Consider the following 19,031-nt stretch of genomic DNA (forward strand, 5'->3'; position numbering starts at 1 on the left):
TTATTAAGGCTCTCCAAGACTAGAGAGGATACTCTATCATCAGTGAACCTGTGTGATCCAGCAAACCTGGAGGGGATTTCTTCAAAGTCATTTGCTAACAAATGTTTTGAATCCCGGACCAGATCTATTCCAGGTTTGCTGGATCACCCAGCTTCACTCATGAAAGTGTATGCTCTCCAGCCCTGGAGAGCTTTAATAAGTCAGGCCCAATGTGTAAGGAGTTCTCTCTTAGCACGGAATGGATGTTCTTCCTGTGTTTGTTTGGGCTTGCTTGCTAGCCTGTTTTCCCCAAAAACCTGCAGTTTGGGTAATTGTGCAATATGGATGAATAAGAATAAAAAATGGAGTGGCTGTCTCACTTTAAGAGACATCATTTTTTAAAAGGCCCGTAAATTTTTGCAAGTGAACCAAAATCATTATATTACATGACTTGGGACAGTGCAGCAGGTGAATTACAGAACACAGGATTAAACAAGGAACTGCTCTATACATTTGTCAAATGCACAGGCTGCGAAAGTAATACAAGCCTTTACATTGCTAATCAAGGCAGACATGTTACAACAGATGACACGCTTGCTCCGCTGACCTCATGTGATTTCCTAATACTCGGGAGGCTCAGGGCTGCAAAAACTTCCAGCGAGGCAGCAAACCACTAGGGGACTCCTGATTACTGCTGTTGAATTAATTTCCAGGAAATTGTCGGCTCCTAAAATTATATTACACTGATAAAAAAGAAAAATCCCTGCCTGCAAACCAGACTGCTGTCATAGTGTTTGCAAAGGATGGCAAAAGGGTGGAAAATAATAAAAAAAAGGCAAATAAGTGTTAAAGTACTAATATTACATCTTAAAGTCTGTGTGATGAGACCAGTCTTCTTTTTATTTCCATCTGCTCCAGTATTAGAAATCAAGCAATATACTTAACATTTTATTACAAAGTGTTGGCAATTTTTTTGGACAAAATTGATTTGGGTTTGTAAAATATTTGTAATTGGTGCAGCAAATGCATCAGGTCGTGCTGAAAATTTTTTTTGGACATTAGGTTCATATGTAATGCTTTATTAGTGGGTGTAAACCCTAACAGTGAACTTCTCTTCTTTCCTCCCTTTTGTTCTGGTATATACTGCTATATGAATTTGGCAAGTGGAAACAAATGGGTGTTGATCCTATCAGAAATGTATAAAATGCTCCACTTATCAGCCTGGCCAGTTCTCCTTTGTAAAGTACAGCATGTTTCCCTTTGATGTTAAAGTGAATGTCATATATGTATTATATGCAAAACATGCACGTTTCTTTTAAATATCCAACATTTACCAAAAAATAGCTCCTAGATCTTGTTGGGGGTATAAAAAAATGTAATTATAACTTAGGAATTAGTATCAGCTCAGACCACTTGCTTTTTGCCTAACCACCTAACTCTTATAACTCAGGGGTCCCCAACTAGTGGGGAGCAGATTGTTACCATGCTGTGCCAAGGGCCTTGTGGGCTGCAGACATTTTCAATGTGATGGGATAGATCTGTGTCCCCTGTTTATCTGGCTTGCATGAATCTTGGCTTTACATAATGAAAGGGGAGAGAGGACCAAGATCCTTCCTTCACAGCAAAGACTACTGGAGCCAGCAAGGATGGCCGTGGCTGTGGCCAACCTTCTTCCCTTTCTGGACCATGCAAGAAAATATTTTCCATAATTGGCAAGTAAAGATTATGGCACAAGCAGGAACCTGGCACTGCTAAATCCCCAAAGCCACAGTCTTCGTTGCAAACCCTTCCGGGTCCACCACAATCCACATCAGCCATTGGATGGTCACTGATGATGTAACATATAATGTTCCTGGCATCTGTGTTTATCTGTGGTAGTGCTGAAAATTGAGATGGGCTCTACACTGCATGGGGCATGCGCTGTGCAGTGTTGACAAAAACAAAAAGCCACCAAAAGCAAGAAGCCATCAAGAGTCTAATTTTTTGGCAAACAAGACTTTACATCACTTCTACCAAGAACTTCTACTTTCTGGTAATTTTTTCTCTTTATTATTATTATTACACAGTATTAATATAGCGCTATCATCATATTACACAGCACTGTACAAAGTCCGTAGTCATGTCACTAGTTGTCCCTCAAAGGAGCTCACAATAAAATGTCCCTACCATGGTCATATGTCATTAATACAGTCTACGGTCAATTTTTGGGGGGAAGCCAATTTACCAAACTGCATGGTTTTGTGACATGGGAGGAAACCAGAGAACCAGGAGGAAACCCACAGTGCTACCACTGAGCAACCGTGCTGCTTTTTAGGGGGCTTTTATTTCAACTTTAATACATCTCTGCTGAAACCTAAGGAGAGATAAACTGGTATACATTCTCAATCAAGCAGTGTGTACAACAAACAAATAAGAATCAGAATCTGCATAATATAAAACATTCTTTGCAAAAACACACAATATAGTGGGACTTTTTAGGCCACTTGAGATCCAATATAAAATTAATAAAAACCTTTATTCAAGTACAAAATAAGAACAATAGTGACAGCTGCATAGAAAAATGTATACAAAGAGCAATCCCCTGTATAGACACCAACAATGATGGCGTTTAATCAGTCGACGCGTTTCACAGCAATTGTAACCGCTTCTTCAGGACATATTAGATCTACAATATATAGACATATATTCAAATTTTATAAATAGAATATTAATATCTCTCAGTTTATAATTAATCATAATTATAAACATTCTTACCTACAATGATGGGATGCTCATGATTGTTCATACAACTTTTTGCACATGGTATAAAACAAGCAAAAGGAAGGCAATAAGAGACACAAAATACATCAAAATAAATTATTTTAAAAAAAGGAAGACTGACAAAAGAAAAAAAAAAAATTACTTGAATAATTTATTAATAAAACCAATGTATTTGCTTGTATTTACAGTAAATTGATTTAAAAAATTAAAAAAGTTTTATTAGTTATTTATTTATAATTTAATATTATAATTAGTGTAAGTAAAGAATATTTATTAAATGTGTAAGGATGTATAATTGTGCATATTTGAGTTAATAAAGTGTAATTTTGCATTGTTAGAATTATCTATGGTCACTATCATGGATTGCACTGCAAATCCATGATAGTGACCATAGCAATTGTATACAATTTTTTATGCAGCGGTCACTATTGTTGCTATTTTGTACTTGAATAAAGGTTTTTATTGGTTTTATATTGGATCTTAATTGGCCTAAAAAGCCCCACTATATTTTGTGTTTTTGTATAGTCTGTATTAGGGATGTGTCCTTGTAAACAGATAGAGGAATTCACACACAATTTTTACCTATTATAAAACATTTTTTATAATTATTTTTAGCAATGTTGTGTTGACCTGAGTTCATGTTGGCCAGATTTCAATAAAATGGGCCATCACCAGTAATGAATATTGGAAGCCATATCATGCAGGACAACCTTTATCTCATGCTTCAGTGTGGATGACCTAGACAATATTGTGTGCAAGCTAAAGCCTTGTACAGATATCAGATAATTGTCACTGGAAATTATCTTTTGTGATGTTTTCAGTAATAGATGAAGGAACAAGCATTGTACATACAGAACCATTTTGTTCTAGATTGTAAGCTCTTCGGGGCAGGATCCTCTCCTCCTCCTGTGTCACTGTCTGTATTCGTCTGTCATTTGCAACCCCTATTTACTGTACAGCACTGCATAAAATGTTGGCACTATATAAATCCTTAATAATAATAATAATAATAATAATAATATTAATAGGGAAGGGAGAGGGAGGACGAGCAAGTGATACCCTGCTGTGCTCAGAATAGCGGTTATACCCGTCAGTCATTCATCAATCCACCATGGCAGATGGATAGACGTCAGGGGACCGCTGTACACATTAGATTTTCACCCAAGACGAATGGTTATGGCTATTATCGGAAGTGTGCACATATCCTAAGAGTCCCATCTTTCCAATGGTTGCTGGGGGTTCCTTGAGCAGTTTGTGACTCTCAGGTCAGTATAAGTGACACCAATGATCTTTTTGTCAATCTGTAAGGGTGACATTCTTCCCACTGACCACCAAACAAATATACTGTGATCTGTGAATATAGTAAATATAAAAGGGGGGACCTGAAGACCTGAAAGTTATTTCAAGGGTTCCCTTATGTTACAGTAGTCAGGAAAGTCTACTCTACGGAATTGCACTCCTCAATGAAGGAGAATTTCAGTTAAGAAAGAAAATATCCCCCACATTTCCATCCACAATGGATGATTGACAACAGACTTGCTTTGCATCTTTGATTGAGGTAACCAGAAGCGTGATCACGCGGACTCCAGATACACTTTGATCCATCCTAAAAGCGCTGATCCAGAACAATTGGCCGGCTCAATACTGCAAGGTCACCTCTAATTGTTCCCCTCCAGCCCTTTTCTTCTGTCTGGTAGGGACACACAGGCCGAGGAATCACCTATTATTGTCTGTGTCAAGAACGGCCTCATTGGCGCTAATTACTCGGGCCAATTAGCACCAAATGGCCCCTCGCCACATTGCAGCCGATCGATTGACATGACCATAGTTCAAGATATTGTGTGTGCTGATCAATACGAGTTAATGGTGAACATAATAAGGGAAGGGTTTGCTCTAACAAGACCTCATGGATGAGAGATACTTATAAATAGGAAAATAATAATAATTAAATGATTGTGGAATAAATTAATTTGTCTGTCCGGCTTTTTAACCATTTGTGTGTCCTATTGTTAAAAAAAGTTGTATATGGTAAAGAGGAGCTGTTGTCTTTTCTCATTCTTCAATTCAGGTAGACATACCAGACACCAGGGGCTCCATTTATCAAACAGGGAATCAAACATCCCATCAAACATTCCCTAGTGGGAATCTTTCAGGTCCATGTGTTTTAATGGCAGTAATTGATTACCACCAGGGAATGTCAGATTCCCTTTTTTATGAATAGAACCCAAATTAATGAAGTTACGTATTATTATTGCATTAGATGTATTTTTTAACCTGAATGTGACCTGTTATTGGCCTAATGTCCAGCAGGACTCAGAATGGGAAAGAGAAACAGCACAAAAAGCCAATTAGTTGTACTGCAGTGTTAAAATTGAGAATTCCTATATAATGATGAGAGGTCAGTTTATCAGTCTGATGCTACTCTATAGTGCCCAGCCTGGGTGGCAACCCCGGCTCCCTTCATGATCCAGAATATTAGGAATGTAGACGTTCCCTAGGAGTGTTATTAGTGGACTGGTAAATGTTTTAGCTGGCATTACATTTTTATTAATGAAACAAAAGTATATTGATGGTGATACATATGTTACTTAATAAAGATGAGGAAACCAGAATGGTCAAACTCACATTCCAGATTAAATCTGATTAACATATCAACCTGAAAATAAACTGATGGCATCTTCATTGTTGTCATTTTGTTTGAGGGGTATTATGTATTTCTGTATTATGATCAATGCCACCCAGTGACAGAAAGTGCCTGAACAAGGACAACTAGAATGTTATAATATGAAACCTGAAAATGTAAAATATTGAAAACTTTTTTTTTAAATGATGAGATTATATGAGATGATTGGGTTTGCAAATACTTTAATTTCCATGTATAGCATGCACCTTTAAGTGAATGTGAGACACGTGTAAGAGAATGTGATTCTAAATACCGCCCTTGTTATATGATGAGCATAGTCATTTGGTGGCATGTCTATACATATACATTCCAGTGCATAGGAAATAAGTCCCACAGGGATCCAATGTTTGTTGTCAGTGCTTCTACTGATATTGCCTCCCAAGGGAAATGGTACTTGACTTGTTATTTTCCAGCCATTATTTGCATCATGAGGTCAAAGGTCCCACAAGGCAGACAAAACAGGAAAACGTATATATGTATATAAATTATTTCAAAAAAATACTTTTATCAATTAAAACAAAAGGTATCTACAAATATTATATTTATAGAAGTTTTAAAATCGTTTTTTATGGAGCCTAAGGTGAACATTTTGCATTAATTCTGACAGTGGGGATATTTTATGACCACCAAATGATCCTAGTTTTAATTCCAAATATAATGGCAGTAAAATTCCCTTTGAAAAATAATTTTGCGCATGCCAAAAACTTACACTTCCCTAGTCACGTTACATCCCTTAATTTACCCCTTTACCCTTGCACATTCTTAGTCGACCCCCCTTACTGTTACACTTCCCTAGTCATGTTACTATTACACCCCCAATCTACCCCCTTACCCCTTTACCCTTGCACATTCTTAGTCTACCCCCCTTACTGTTACCCTTCCCTAGTCTATCACCCTTTTACTAATAATCCATCTAGTAAATTGTATCTTTATTATTATACCCCACAATCTACCCCTCTTTACTATTACACCCTTACAGTTTACCTCTTCTTATTATTACCTTTTTACCTTATATATGTCCTCATCTACTCCTATTTACTACGACACCCCTAGTCTATCCTCACTTTACTATTACACCTATTTAGTTTATGCCCCCTTAAGGTTTATACCCCTTAGTCTTTACCCCCTTCACTATTAACACCTCTAATATATCCTCCTTTGCTATTATACCCCTAGCCTATTCTTACTTTGCTATTTCACCCCCTATGTTCCCCACTTTACTATGACACTGACCAGTTTACTCCCTTTATTATTACACTCCCACCAGTCTACCCACTTCACTATTACACATGCCTAGTCTATTCTCTTTTTACTATAACACCTCCTAATTTACCTCTCCTTACTATTAAACCTTCTATGCTATCCTCCTGGTAAAATTAAATCCCCCCCTTTCTCTCTTTACTATTACAACCTTGTCTGTCTTCATTCCCCCACTTCCCTGTTGTTCTCCTGTATGTTCTTCCTCCTCCTTAATGTATTTTTGGATTTCCTACCAACTCTACAGGAAGGAACTGTTAGAAACTTATGCCCAGCTCTTGAACCCCCTAATAACTCCCCCCCCCAAACTCATGACCTCTGTACCCCCAATATTTGTAGCCTGAAGCTGACAGCCTGCAGCTTTGTCTTTGCTTCCTGGGTTCCAGTGATCATTGGGCACTCTCATGATCTTGGACCTTGGAAAACTGTGGGGAAAGAGCAGGTTGGTCAGATCGGGTTGCAAGGAGACAGTACAGCTTCTGCCTAACCTTTTCAGATTGTCCAAGGATCCCAGGTTCCTGCCTAAGTACTCAAACAACGGTAAGGGAAGAAGAATGCTGCATGGCTGGCAGATGACCCCTGGACAAAGCAGGAAAGGATAGAGGGGACAGCTGGAAGTAGTAAATGCATTGCCAGGCCCTCATAGGGGTCATGGTGTCCTGGGCCAAGGTCTAAGTGGTCTTGTGGGAAATCCTGTCCTATGTATGGTCATATGATATTTGATTCCTAGAGTAAAAAAGATTAATTAAAGAGAAAGAAGACACAAAAGTAAATGAGAAGACATCTCCTGCAAAGTGAAGAAAAAAATCCCATCGTGGGCAATTGTCCCTGGAAGATGTGTCACCCATGTAGGATTTAGATTTTCCTTCTTTTCCTGTTTCCCTGACATTTGCCACATTTTAGATTTACCTATCACATTCTAGAACAGTCAACAGAGCAAATAGAGAGTAACTAGATACACTTTAATAGTTCACTGATTGATCTTCCTTGCTGCCCAGAGTCATCCTTGAGGTTGAGGCCTTGCACGTTTGGATTTCCATCTGCGCTCTTATCACCTTTACTTTTCTTTCATTTTATCATTTTTTTTGTCTTTTTTTTTGGTCTCTGACTACTGTCCCTTTTTGTTTAGTTTGACCTTGTACACTGATGACAAGGCTGCTTTTCCTGCCAAACTAATCAATAAGCTAAACAGACAGAAGATGAGTATTTAGAAAACGCGAAGCCGAACTCAAACACAGATAGGTTATCAGCCTGGCCCAGAGAGGACTTCTAAGCAAATATTTCATTAACATTTTTTTCATGACAACTTGAACGTAACAAATAAAAAAAATATAAAAAAAATGCAGGGCTGAGAGGATAATAGCAAAAGACGAGGGTTAGAGCTACCAGGCTTAGCTGTTGTGTTATATTGAAGCACTGAGATGTCATTGTAGGTTACGCAGAGCCCTTTAGATCCATGGGGATTACTGCAGATTGTGTCTTTGTACCCCATAGCATACAGTCATATGTCTTCTTTAGCTACAATAGACCGGATTGTAAGAGGGTGTCTCATGCCCTGGACACAGAAAGAACCATATCTGGAATATGTGGTTCTTCAGAAAGTTGTTCAAGTCAGATTGGCCTGGTGAGGGTAAAGTGAAAGGGATATATGGATGGTAGCTTTAAGGAGTAGGGGGTTGGTGGCTTGTAATGGGTATTTTAGCATTTGACACAAGTCTTATCAGCCAACGAGAACCAGTATTCTTTGAGTTGGGTACTTAACAAGTAGCTTCTACAAATTGTATAAAAAAGTGCGAAAAGTTTGCAATGTCCAAATCTTTCTTTTTTAGCAGATTTTAGGACAGTTGGCAGTGATGGTTTTAGACACAATGGAGCCCTGGGCAAATTTAAGGTGGGTGGCCCACATGCACAGCATTCCTGGTCCATGCACACCCTGCAATTTTATCTACGGGGGCCCCGGAGAAGATGAGGGTCCTGGGCAAATAGCACAGTTTACTGTACCCTAAAACTGACCATGGCTGTTGGTGGTATCCATTTTCGGTCTATGTTGACAGATTGCTGTTGGAGTGGCATCATTTGTGAGTTGACAGCTATAGTTGTTCTTCTTTGAACTAAGATTCTTTTTACAATTATTAGTTCTTCAACAAAGTCAGTGGCAAGCCCAAGTAGACCTTTTGAGTCTAACCTGTACAGCTGGGGGCTAAATTGGCTGCAAGTTAGAGATAGAGAGCACTCTTAGCACTTCATGGAGATTTTATATCTGTTCATATTTCTATTTTTAGCTATGATGCTTGTTGGTTGTGTTCCACATTGTGAGCACAGTCAGCAGCACAATGGAGAGCCAAACCGCTGCTTTCACACTGAGTACAGTGGTCTTAGTCTCCAACAGCCAAACACTCCCCTACACAATGCACCAATCAGCAATGCTGCTCAGGGATCATTAGTGTTGTTGCTTGTAGCACTGTGTAATGGGAGTGTCGGTCCGATGGTAACACAGAACAATGTGCGAGAAAACAGGGTTCTGGCTCTCCAGTGTACTGCACACCTAAAAAAACAATTACACATTCTTCACTTGTTTTGCAGCCTAACTGCCTAATGGGAGTTTTCAATTGGTCTTTAAGCTGTGGTCAGTACAAACTAAAGCATAAATCCAGATAAAATTTAAGGACGTGATATTTTTTTTTATGCATTTTAGAAGAAGAAGAGTGAAGTGAATGTGTACGAGTCAAGTACAATTAATTGATGTTGCTACTACAACAAACCTTTTTTTACTCTGATGTACTATATCACCCATGGTGGCAGTATTTTTCTTCTTTCTTTTTTTTCAATAAAGATGATTCTAAAGAATACAATGAGAAATGTGGCTTAAGTTCATGGTCGTGCTGTGATCTGCAATTATTTACTCATTGCATTAAATTGAAGTGACGACGATCACCCAGCCGGTCATACACCATCAAAAAAATTCATCAGTCCTTGAAAGTTCAAATTAGTCCATTGCTTGGATTTGGCATGTTGAAACTAAAAGTGACATTTATTGTAAATATAAGATGACTTAAGGCAACATGGGGGTTGGGATAATGCTGGCTGTTAGGTTAGGTCCTCCTGGCCAATTTTGATTGCTCTCCAAACAAGCTTTGGGGGTATCTGCATTGTGGAACTAATGTTCAACCTTAAAAAATTGCATTCAGGCTGAATTTTTTGCAGAAAGGTGATATCCCTTCTACAATAGGCATTTTTTTTTGCCTGATCACTTGTTTCAACTGTCAAAATTGCTGAGCTTCCTCTGTGGTTGCCAGGACTGAATAAACACCTGCACGTCATCCCAGCCCAGCCAATCTAGATAGCAATAGTGAAAACAAGAAGGAACAAGATGGCGGTGATAAAACAGTCAGGTGAGTAAAGGGGGTTTAGGCCCACTTTAAAGTGTACATCTCTGCAAAATATGGATATTCCCAATGTTTTTTCTTAATAAAATGCTGCACAATATAAAAATATCTGTTAATACTACCTTAAAACCAATGATCTTCTAACTTCCTATATTGAGCCTTTTCCTGTACTGAAATTTCAGGCATAATAATAATTTTGGGGTAGCTCAGAACCAAAGTAGATGTCAATTTTTTTAAACCTGTCTACCCATCTTCTGTCTCTTAAAACTCTCACTACTTCTCATCAACACAGATCTCCCCTTCTATTATGTGTTACTTCCCCCACCTCCTAGATTGTAAGCTCTTTGGGGCAGAGTCCTCTCCTCCTGTTTCACTGTCTGTATATGTCTGTCATTTGCAACCCCTATATAATGTACAGGGCTTTAAAAATCCTAACTATATTCTATAATGAAAAAAATGGTATTTTGTAATTTTCTAAAGAATTTTGCCGCAGTGGTAAAGAATGATTGGGGTAACCCAGAGGTTACACAGGTGATGTATACCAGGAGGCTTTGGGCTGCTTCTTCTGTGCATGCTTGAGAATGGGCGCAGAAAGATTTTTAGGAGGAAAATCTGCCCAATCTCACACTTGCACAGTGCCAATTCAGGTGACAAAAGAAGAGAAAGGAGATGATGGCGCCCACTGGTTCCTCTGCACTGGGACAGATCGTGACTGAATGAAATCTAATTGCAGAGGGATCGAGGGCTCTACAAAGGTAAAGGTAAGTGTCTTTTTTTTTTTTAATGAACGTTCGGGTTTACCATTACAAAAGAAAACTAATGCTGATAACACAATGACTTGTAGATTGCCCCATAATACCTTTTTTTCCTAGTTTAGATATAGGTTTTACGATTTAGGTAATGTAAAGAAGCCATAGGAATCATCCCATATTGCAATTTTTGCATTGCTAATCAGATATTCATATGGAGGCGATGGCTTCATCTTTACATTTTATGTAATGAAACGGTCAAACCTAGGACGCAATGTAGGAGTCTTAAGCACCAGAATGATTTATTATTTCTGTAGCAGTAATCCATAATTATAATCCTGGAACAATTCTCCAGGAATATCTGGAAGCAGCAGCTGGATTTGAATATATTCCTTGTCCCAGATGTTTCTGTAAATTGCCATCAATCTGAGCTGCAATATTCTGTGCGGGTAATAATGACTGCTTTATAGCTGTAATCTTTAAACCTCCTTTGCTGAATGAAGCAACATATGCAGTTTATGTTGATGGTTGGTAATGCCACAGTCTAAAATAATAATTCTTCAGTCTTCAATTTATTTATGAATTTCCTACTGTGTTATTGTCACAGGAGATTTTGAGGCATGTACGCCCTGTGTTTTATCATGTATGCCTTTTTTTACCTAGATGGTAGCGTTAGGGACAATTCAGACTTGTGAGGAGTTGCAAGCTCAACATCTGTCCCAAACTCCCTTATTGAAGTGAATGGGAACCATTTTGCATGCAGTTGCAGCAGATTGCAGTGCAGTTCCCAAAAGCAACATGTTGCTCTTGGCCACACAGATGCTGTTAAAGATTTGTGCCATGGCTGCAGCTGCATGTATATGTGGTGCTTATTGCTTCTCCCGATCACACAGCAGCAGAGTAGGTTCAGAGCTTCTGTGGGGTCGAGTGATCCTGCATGGTTCCCGGAGGCAGTCATCTTCCCAGCCAAACTGCAGTACTGATTCTTAAAGGTCAAAAATTTGCACATTTCACAGCTGGTGGTAGTGAGAGGTACTGGTACTGCCCCATTTATTCTCTAGAGAGCTGCTCCCAGAAAAAGCTACATAGATTGGTTCCATGACATGAAGAAGCAGTAAAAGCACCTCAACCTTTTGAACCTCATAGCTAGGGATAAGCAAGCAAACTTTTAAAGTATGATCTCGCAGCGAAACAGGCTGTTCTCGCTTACTGAACATGTAAGCGAGAACGGCCTGTGTAAATTAAGTCGTCAAGATCAAAATTTTTGGGACCTGCAAGAGCTCCCCTGATTGCTTTTGCAGCCCTTTATTATGTTTTGTTGGATAGAGATTCTCTATCCAAGAACACAGGAGTCCCACAGCTGTGCTCATCATGAATGAATGCAGCTGTGGGAATTATCCTGTGATGATTCCCACAGCTGCATTCATTGATGAGCACAGCCACGGGACTCACACTGACAGGAGGAGTACCACGGCTGCATTCATGAATGCAGTCGTGGGAATCCTCCTGTGTGCGATCCCCGGGCACTAGAGGTTAAATGTTGCCCTTCTTTTCTATGGTAATGTGTACAACTGAATATGTTGTTTTATTATGTTTTTTTTTTCGTGTTTTCTTCCCTAATTTTTATTTCGGTTCCCCTTGAAATTTTTCAAAAAATTATTTAAAAATATTTAAAAAAAAATTTTTTAAACAAAAAAAACTTTTTGAAGTACTAAATCCCATCCTAACCCCCTTTTTGAACCAACAGCATTAAAAGAAAAAAAAGAAATTCACCTAACAGTTTAATTACCTATAGTCCCAGTCATGGGACTTTACAATAAATTGCAGACATAGGGAGGTTCAAAGTGTTCTGCAAGGCTCCCGACCATCCTCAACTAACAGGGGCCCTAAGTCTGTTCGTTGGGAGGGGGACAATTCTTCATAGAAGCCTGCTTCAATTTACAATAAGTGGGGTCCTTCTTTGGAGCCCATGACTGCATGATGGTATTATTATCATTGGACAGTATTTATATAGCAGGGACATATTAAATAGCACTTTACAAAGTCCATAGTCCTGTCTCTAGCTGTCCCTTAAGGGAGCTCACAATCTAATGTCCCTACCATAGGTATATGTCTTTAATACAGTCTAAGGTCAATTTTTTTGGGGGGAAGCTAATTAACCTAACTGCATGTTTTTGGGATGTGGGAAGAAAACCGAAGTACCTGGAGGAAACCCACAGACACAGAACATACAGCATACAAACTCCATGCAGACAGTGTACTGGCTGAGTTTCGAACCTGGGATCTAGCGCTGATGTTGACACTTTCTATTGGCTAGCCAGTGGCAGATCCCCTCAAGACATCTAAAAAATTCTAAAAGTGATGACACCAGCATAGGGGACTATCATACAAATACATAAAATACATGATCTTTTTCCTATTTACAGATTGATAGGTGAGACTGATTTACCACTTTTCTAGTTTGCATGTATTTCCATCAGTTGTATCTGTTACAGTACAAATGTACATTGTGGTGCGACAATTTTTCAGACATTATTTGCAATTGGATTTAAATTTGTAATGAGCAACAATTGCTTTTAATATTTTAGATGCTATGCTAAATTGTCCTAGAAAACTCTTTATATAGGATCCCTGTGTTCAGGAAACCTGCCGCATCATCCTGCAGGCTGGAAGTCATTTTTATTGCACAGAAACTGTGCGTTCTGATTGTTCAGCTGCTGAACAGCTGCCGATCCCATTATGCTTTGTCTTCTTCTGAATTGTTTTCATTTACTTCTGCGATGTGTATTGAAATATCGTCTAAGGTCGTGCAAACATTATTTTAAGACAACAGGGCATTATGGCATTTCATTTCAAGAAATGATACAGATGGTAATATGGACTTTGAACACTTAGGGCTTGCTAATGCTCGGTAAAACAGACGTTACCGCAATATGTGGTGGAACACTGGTAGAGCACTAAGGTGCTATTCATTTTAATTGGCATTTAAACACACTGCACAAAGGGTGTTGTGGTGCACTGTGCTGCGTTGTGTTACATGTGTTAAGGTGCGTTGCAACCAATTCATTTTTGATGGGCTGCTTAACACAACCTTAATGTAGAATTAAATCTAATTTTTTATGTAAGTTCCTAAATTCCCAGCAAGTCCCTTCTACAATAAAAAAAAACTTACCTGCCTCTATTTTAACCTGCCATGATTTGAACGTACCTGCTTGTATTATCTTGGCATGCTAGAAATGATCAAATGCACACAAAAGGGAGATAAGTGACTTTGGCTTGGCCATTCAAGATGGTCCATGATCCCAAACCCAGAAGTGGACCTGGAAAGAAGTCCTGGCACCAGCACCTGAGTAAGGAGAGGTGAGTTTAATTAAAAATGTGCAAACAGGCCGGTAAGTTTATTTAGGCATTATCTGCTAAAAGCATGGCAAGAGTTCAGAATGCACTTTGTTGAATATGGTTATATTCAATTTTTTCAATTCATTATTTGATGCAGGACAAGTGGAGCGGCTAAATGAGTGCAGGAGACTTGAGACTTTTGTATTCATATACCAAGTAACCACCCTACTAACCTATTTCATTGTTATAGATTTATTGGTGGGGTTTACCCTGCTAAATGGTTCCTGATGCCTTCTGAGGGCTGTGAATAGTCAGAACGATATCCTAAACATATGGCTAAGATAGACCTTTAATCTTTGATAAGTTGATTTGTGTGCTTACTGCTCACCTTTCTTTGGCACACTATTGGTTCTTGAGGTTGTTTGTTGCCTGCCATTTCATTAGTGTACACTCTGTAAAACCAATAAAACTTTGGCATTGCCTGCTCAACTGATACAGTTCCAGCGTTTATTAGCCAGAGAAGGGGCAATGTATTATTTAGTTTGGCTAAGATCTATTAGGTGTTAATATGTTTTTCAACAGGCATTGCAGATGCTCCTGTTATTTTGTCTGTCACCCTTATGCAAGTTCTTTTTATATTTTTTCTACCTTCTTCCATTTCTGGAAGTTGCATGCTTATCTTGAAGCACAGAATACAACTGGGTAATAAAGTTTTAAAGTAAAAACATCAAAGACTGTTGATCCAGAGAACATCTGATTCACGGGACCAGGAAGGATTTGAATCAGGGTTTATAACGATTTTTTTTGCCCTCCTCTGGATTAACTTTATCCATAGGGGTTTATCTGGCATAGGTTTATTATTTTCCATGTGGTTGAACTTGATGGACTGTACTAGTCCTTTCGCATATCTAATTCTCTCCTTCTCCGGACCTGCTTGTTTCTAGTCTGCACTTATGCCAGTTCTATCTCTTCTCTACATGCCATTTCTTTTTTTATGATAAAAAAAAATTTTTGTTTGACATATTTTAAACTCTACTGTTCGTCTATTCTGCTTTGCCCTATTTCCCATCTTCTTCGTATCCCATCATCTTCTTTTACTCGTCTCTTTCGTGCTTGCTTCACAGAATTCCTCATTCTTCCTGTCCTCATTTCACTTCCTACATTTTTGTCTGCCCCCATCACGCAGGGTCAACGATTGCTATTTACCTTCTTGCTTGTCTTTTCTCTGCAATTATCTCCATCTCCCTCCACATGCCAGGCCACCATCACCCTACTTTTACTTTCTCCAATATTCTAATTACCTTTTAATATTTCATCCTCAACATGTCAGTTTCTCATTTTTGCTTATCTATCTAATGATAGTCCCTGTATGCTTTCTGTTTACCTTCCTTATTCCAAATCTGCCTCTTGACTTGTTTGGTCCATAGATGCCAGCTGTTCATTGTCTCCTGTGTGTCCTCATTCCAACTCCTTCTGGTTTTTGGCTACCGTTGGGCCATTTCTTTTTTTACCTCTTGGCTGTATTCTTCATTTAATGCTAACCGTTTTTGTTTTCCTCAATATTGATGAAATTCAGTTTTCCATTTCCTAAAACTTTAAAAGAAAATTAAATGATCAGAGTTATTAGACTGTTTCAGCAGAGGGCTATGGTGGTCTGAAAGTGCAGGTAGCATTAGTACCCAACTCTCTATTGACGTTAGAATTAGTTGCACATCATTGAACGTCTTTTTGTTTCTTTGCTTATCTAATATTAGCGGTTGCTGTCCCAAACTTTGGCTTACATAAGGAGTCTCCAGTGGTAAGTTGCATACAGCTTCTGACGATACTTTCTTCAAAAATGTGGAAATTCTTATCCTCAATATTAAACAGTGTCCTTTTTCCCAGCTCAACAGTTTATTTTTTTTTTTTTAATAAGATTTTTCTCTTATGGCACCAATTTCTTTGATCAAATATTTATCAAAGGAGTTACTTAAGGCAACTTTTAGTGATTCAAGTTCCTTTGACCAAGTGTTGTATTAGGAATGGCCTCTCACTCTGTGAAGAAGCAGATCTTAATAAACCTACAGAAACCTGGCTTGGCCTGAAAATGTTCAGGTTGAAAATTCCACAACCAGAAAATCACAGATTGACTATTGAAGTGTCAGCAATGCGTGACAACTTTGTGAAAAATGTATGGGGACACCATGGTATATGTTGGCATTAGGATCCTTGGCATTATTTAAACTTAAAAGAAGGTGACTAAATTCTTTAAAAGATTTAGTCATGATTTTTTTTTTAAATTAAAAGATCTACTGCTTTAGGTCCTAGGCACGATACCTATACTATACAATGTTTTCTATTCAATTCGTAAAAATCAAAGAAGTATTATATTTTTGATCAAAATGTAGATTGAAAATTGATCAGGCAAAGCCTTTTACTGTTTGGTTAACAATTTTATTGAATTAGAAACTACTTTATGAGTACAACTGATATTATCGATATAACTGATATTTCATATATGGAATAAATATATTTTTTGTATATTTATTTTAAATGTTTGTGTTATATTTCAATCATATTTGATCGTAATACAGTTAGTTCTCCAAGCAGTGAATGGTATAGCAAATTCTTGATGATGCTTTTGAACTGACCCGTATGATCTTAGTTATATGTATGACTTGCTAAGGTACTTGGGATGTTCACTTACCAAGGTGAATTAGTGATAATTCACTTATTTTAGTAAATGCAGAGAAAATTCACTTTGCAAAGAACACCCAGAAATCTAAAACAACAGGCCTTTCCTTGCATGTGATTGGATGGTTGAACTCTAAGCTATGTAAACAGCCAAAACATTTTTAATAATATTAAACAAAAATCTTCTATGTCTGCAAAATATTTCTTACTTTTATTCCAAATTAGCACAGAACATTACCATTACCATATATAAACTGAAAGTACATGGGAAATTTTGTCTTGTGTTCTATGCTTATTTGGAATAAAGAAAGAGTTTTAGTGAACATTGTGTGAGATGGTATAGCAGTTTTTCCCAACCAGAGTTCCTCCGGATGTTGCTAGGGGTTCCTTGAGTAATGGGCAGTTTGGATCTCTCAGGTCAGTTTAAGTGACCTCAATGATCTTTTTGGCTATCTGTAAGGGTGACATTCTTCCCAATGGCCAGCAATGTAAGAGGCATTATTCCCACTGACCACCACACTAATGTTCTATGAGCTGTAGCTTTAGTAATTATAACAGGGGTTCCCTGAAGACCCAAAAGTTATTTAAAGGGTTCATTCAAGTTAAAAAGGTCTTGAAATGCTGTTTTATAGTATACACATTGGTCCTGGATCAGATGTTTTTGGGCTTCAGTCTGGGCACCTTTTGAGGAAGGTGCGTTCCCACTGGTGGAGAAAGTGAGAACGGATGAAAATGTAATCAGCCCTCCCACACTTTGATTCACCCATAAGATTTTATAGCAAATCCTGATGACTGGGTAAAATGAAGAACAAATGATAAACCTTGAAGCTTTCAGAGTCAACTTTTTCGAAAAGCAGATCAGAGACAAGTTGGTTGTACTTCACTTCCCATCCCTTGTCCTGACACTTTGATAATGAACCTTTGCATGTGGCACCATATTGTATATCTGTCCATATGACACAAATGTAACCAGCAGACAGTTTTATTAATAATATTGTTAATAATAATATTAAAAGTCGGTAGATAAGGGAAGCAAAATTCATATATTGGTACTGTGCATCAAGTCCTCCGTCCCATGGCTTGATGTGCAGACGTTCTTTGGTACCAAGGAAGAACGAAAACAACCAAACACGAAAGAAATATAAAACAAAGGCAATAGCGCAGGGCTGGCCTTGTTTGCGCAGTTCATGTTGAAATATTGTCCATAAAAGCCCTTTCTTCTCCAGCGCTTTTGTCTGGGCCTCTTGTAAATTCACTTTTATCTTTCAGGCCTTTCTTTCTTTTCCCCCTGATTGCTTCTTAAGGACGGTCCGTTAGCTCCTTGTGTGATTTACATTTCAACGTTTGTTTACCTTATCTTTTATTTTCCTTTCAATTTTACCTTCCCTATTCAGCCTCAACAAATAGCAGGAAACAAGGAGCTTTCTTTCCGAGAGTCAGATCACGCTGCTCTCCCCCCACGGCATATGGATATCTTTCCTTTCAAGAGGCTCGGACGGCCAGGTGAACATCTGTTGCTCTGTGTTTTTTTCTGAATGGCTAGCAATAACTCAGATAAACTCAGATTAAGGAGAAGGCTGAACCCATTCTCCTGTAAGGAGGTAATCATTTTTACTATCATCTTCAGGAGCATCTTGTTTTTGCCTAGGTACCTTGCTATGCCTCCTGACGAATCTATTTTAAGACAAACTTGGCAATTTTCCGCTTATCTCACCTGGATGTACAGGCCGCGACTTCTATTTTTAACAGGTAACCTGAGAATATTCAGTATGTCCTGCATTTCAATCATGAGGTTGTGTATCTGTGGGATCTCAAGGAAGTGTTTATAAATATGTACGCCATCACACAGCTAAGATAAGATTGCAATAAAGTGCCAGAGAAACATTTATAAAATGTAAACAATTACTGAAATGCTGTTGTAAGGCTTGTACAGTTCTCCTTTATGACCACCTTCCCCATCAACTTCTTATTTTCATTACATTACACAGGAGATGTTTATGTCCAGATAAGATGAAAACTGGGCCTGTTTGGGATGTAAGTTCAGACAATGAGTCTGAGAAAGAAAGAAAGAAAAAAAGAAAGAAAGAGAGAGAGAAAAAAAGAAAGAAAGAAAGAGAGAGAGAGAGAGAGAAAAAGAGAGAAAGATAGGAAGAGAGAGAGAATGGAAAGAAAAAAAGACAGAGAGAGAAAGAGAGGGAGAGAGAG

The sequence above is a fragment of the Pyxicephalus adspersus genome, chromosome 4, assembly GCF_032062135.1.
Source record: "Pyxicephalus adspersus chromosome 4, UCB_Pads_2.0, whole genome shotgun sequence".
Classification (NCBI taxonomy): Eukaryota; Metazoa; Chordata; class Amphibia; order Anura; family Pyxicephalidae; genus Pyxicephalus; species Pyxicephalus adspersus.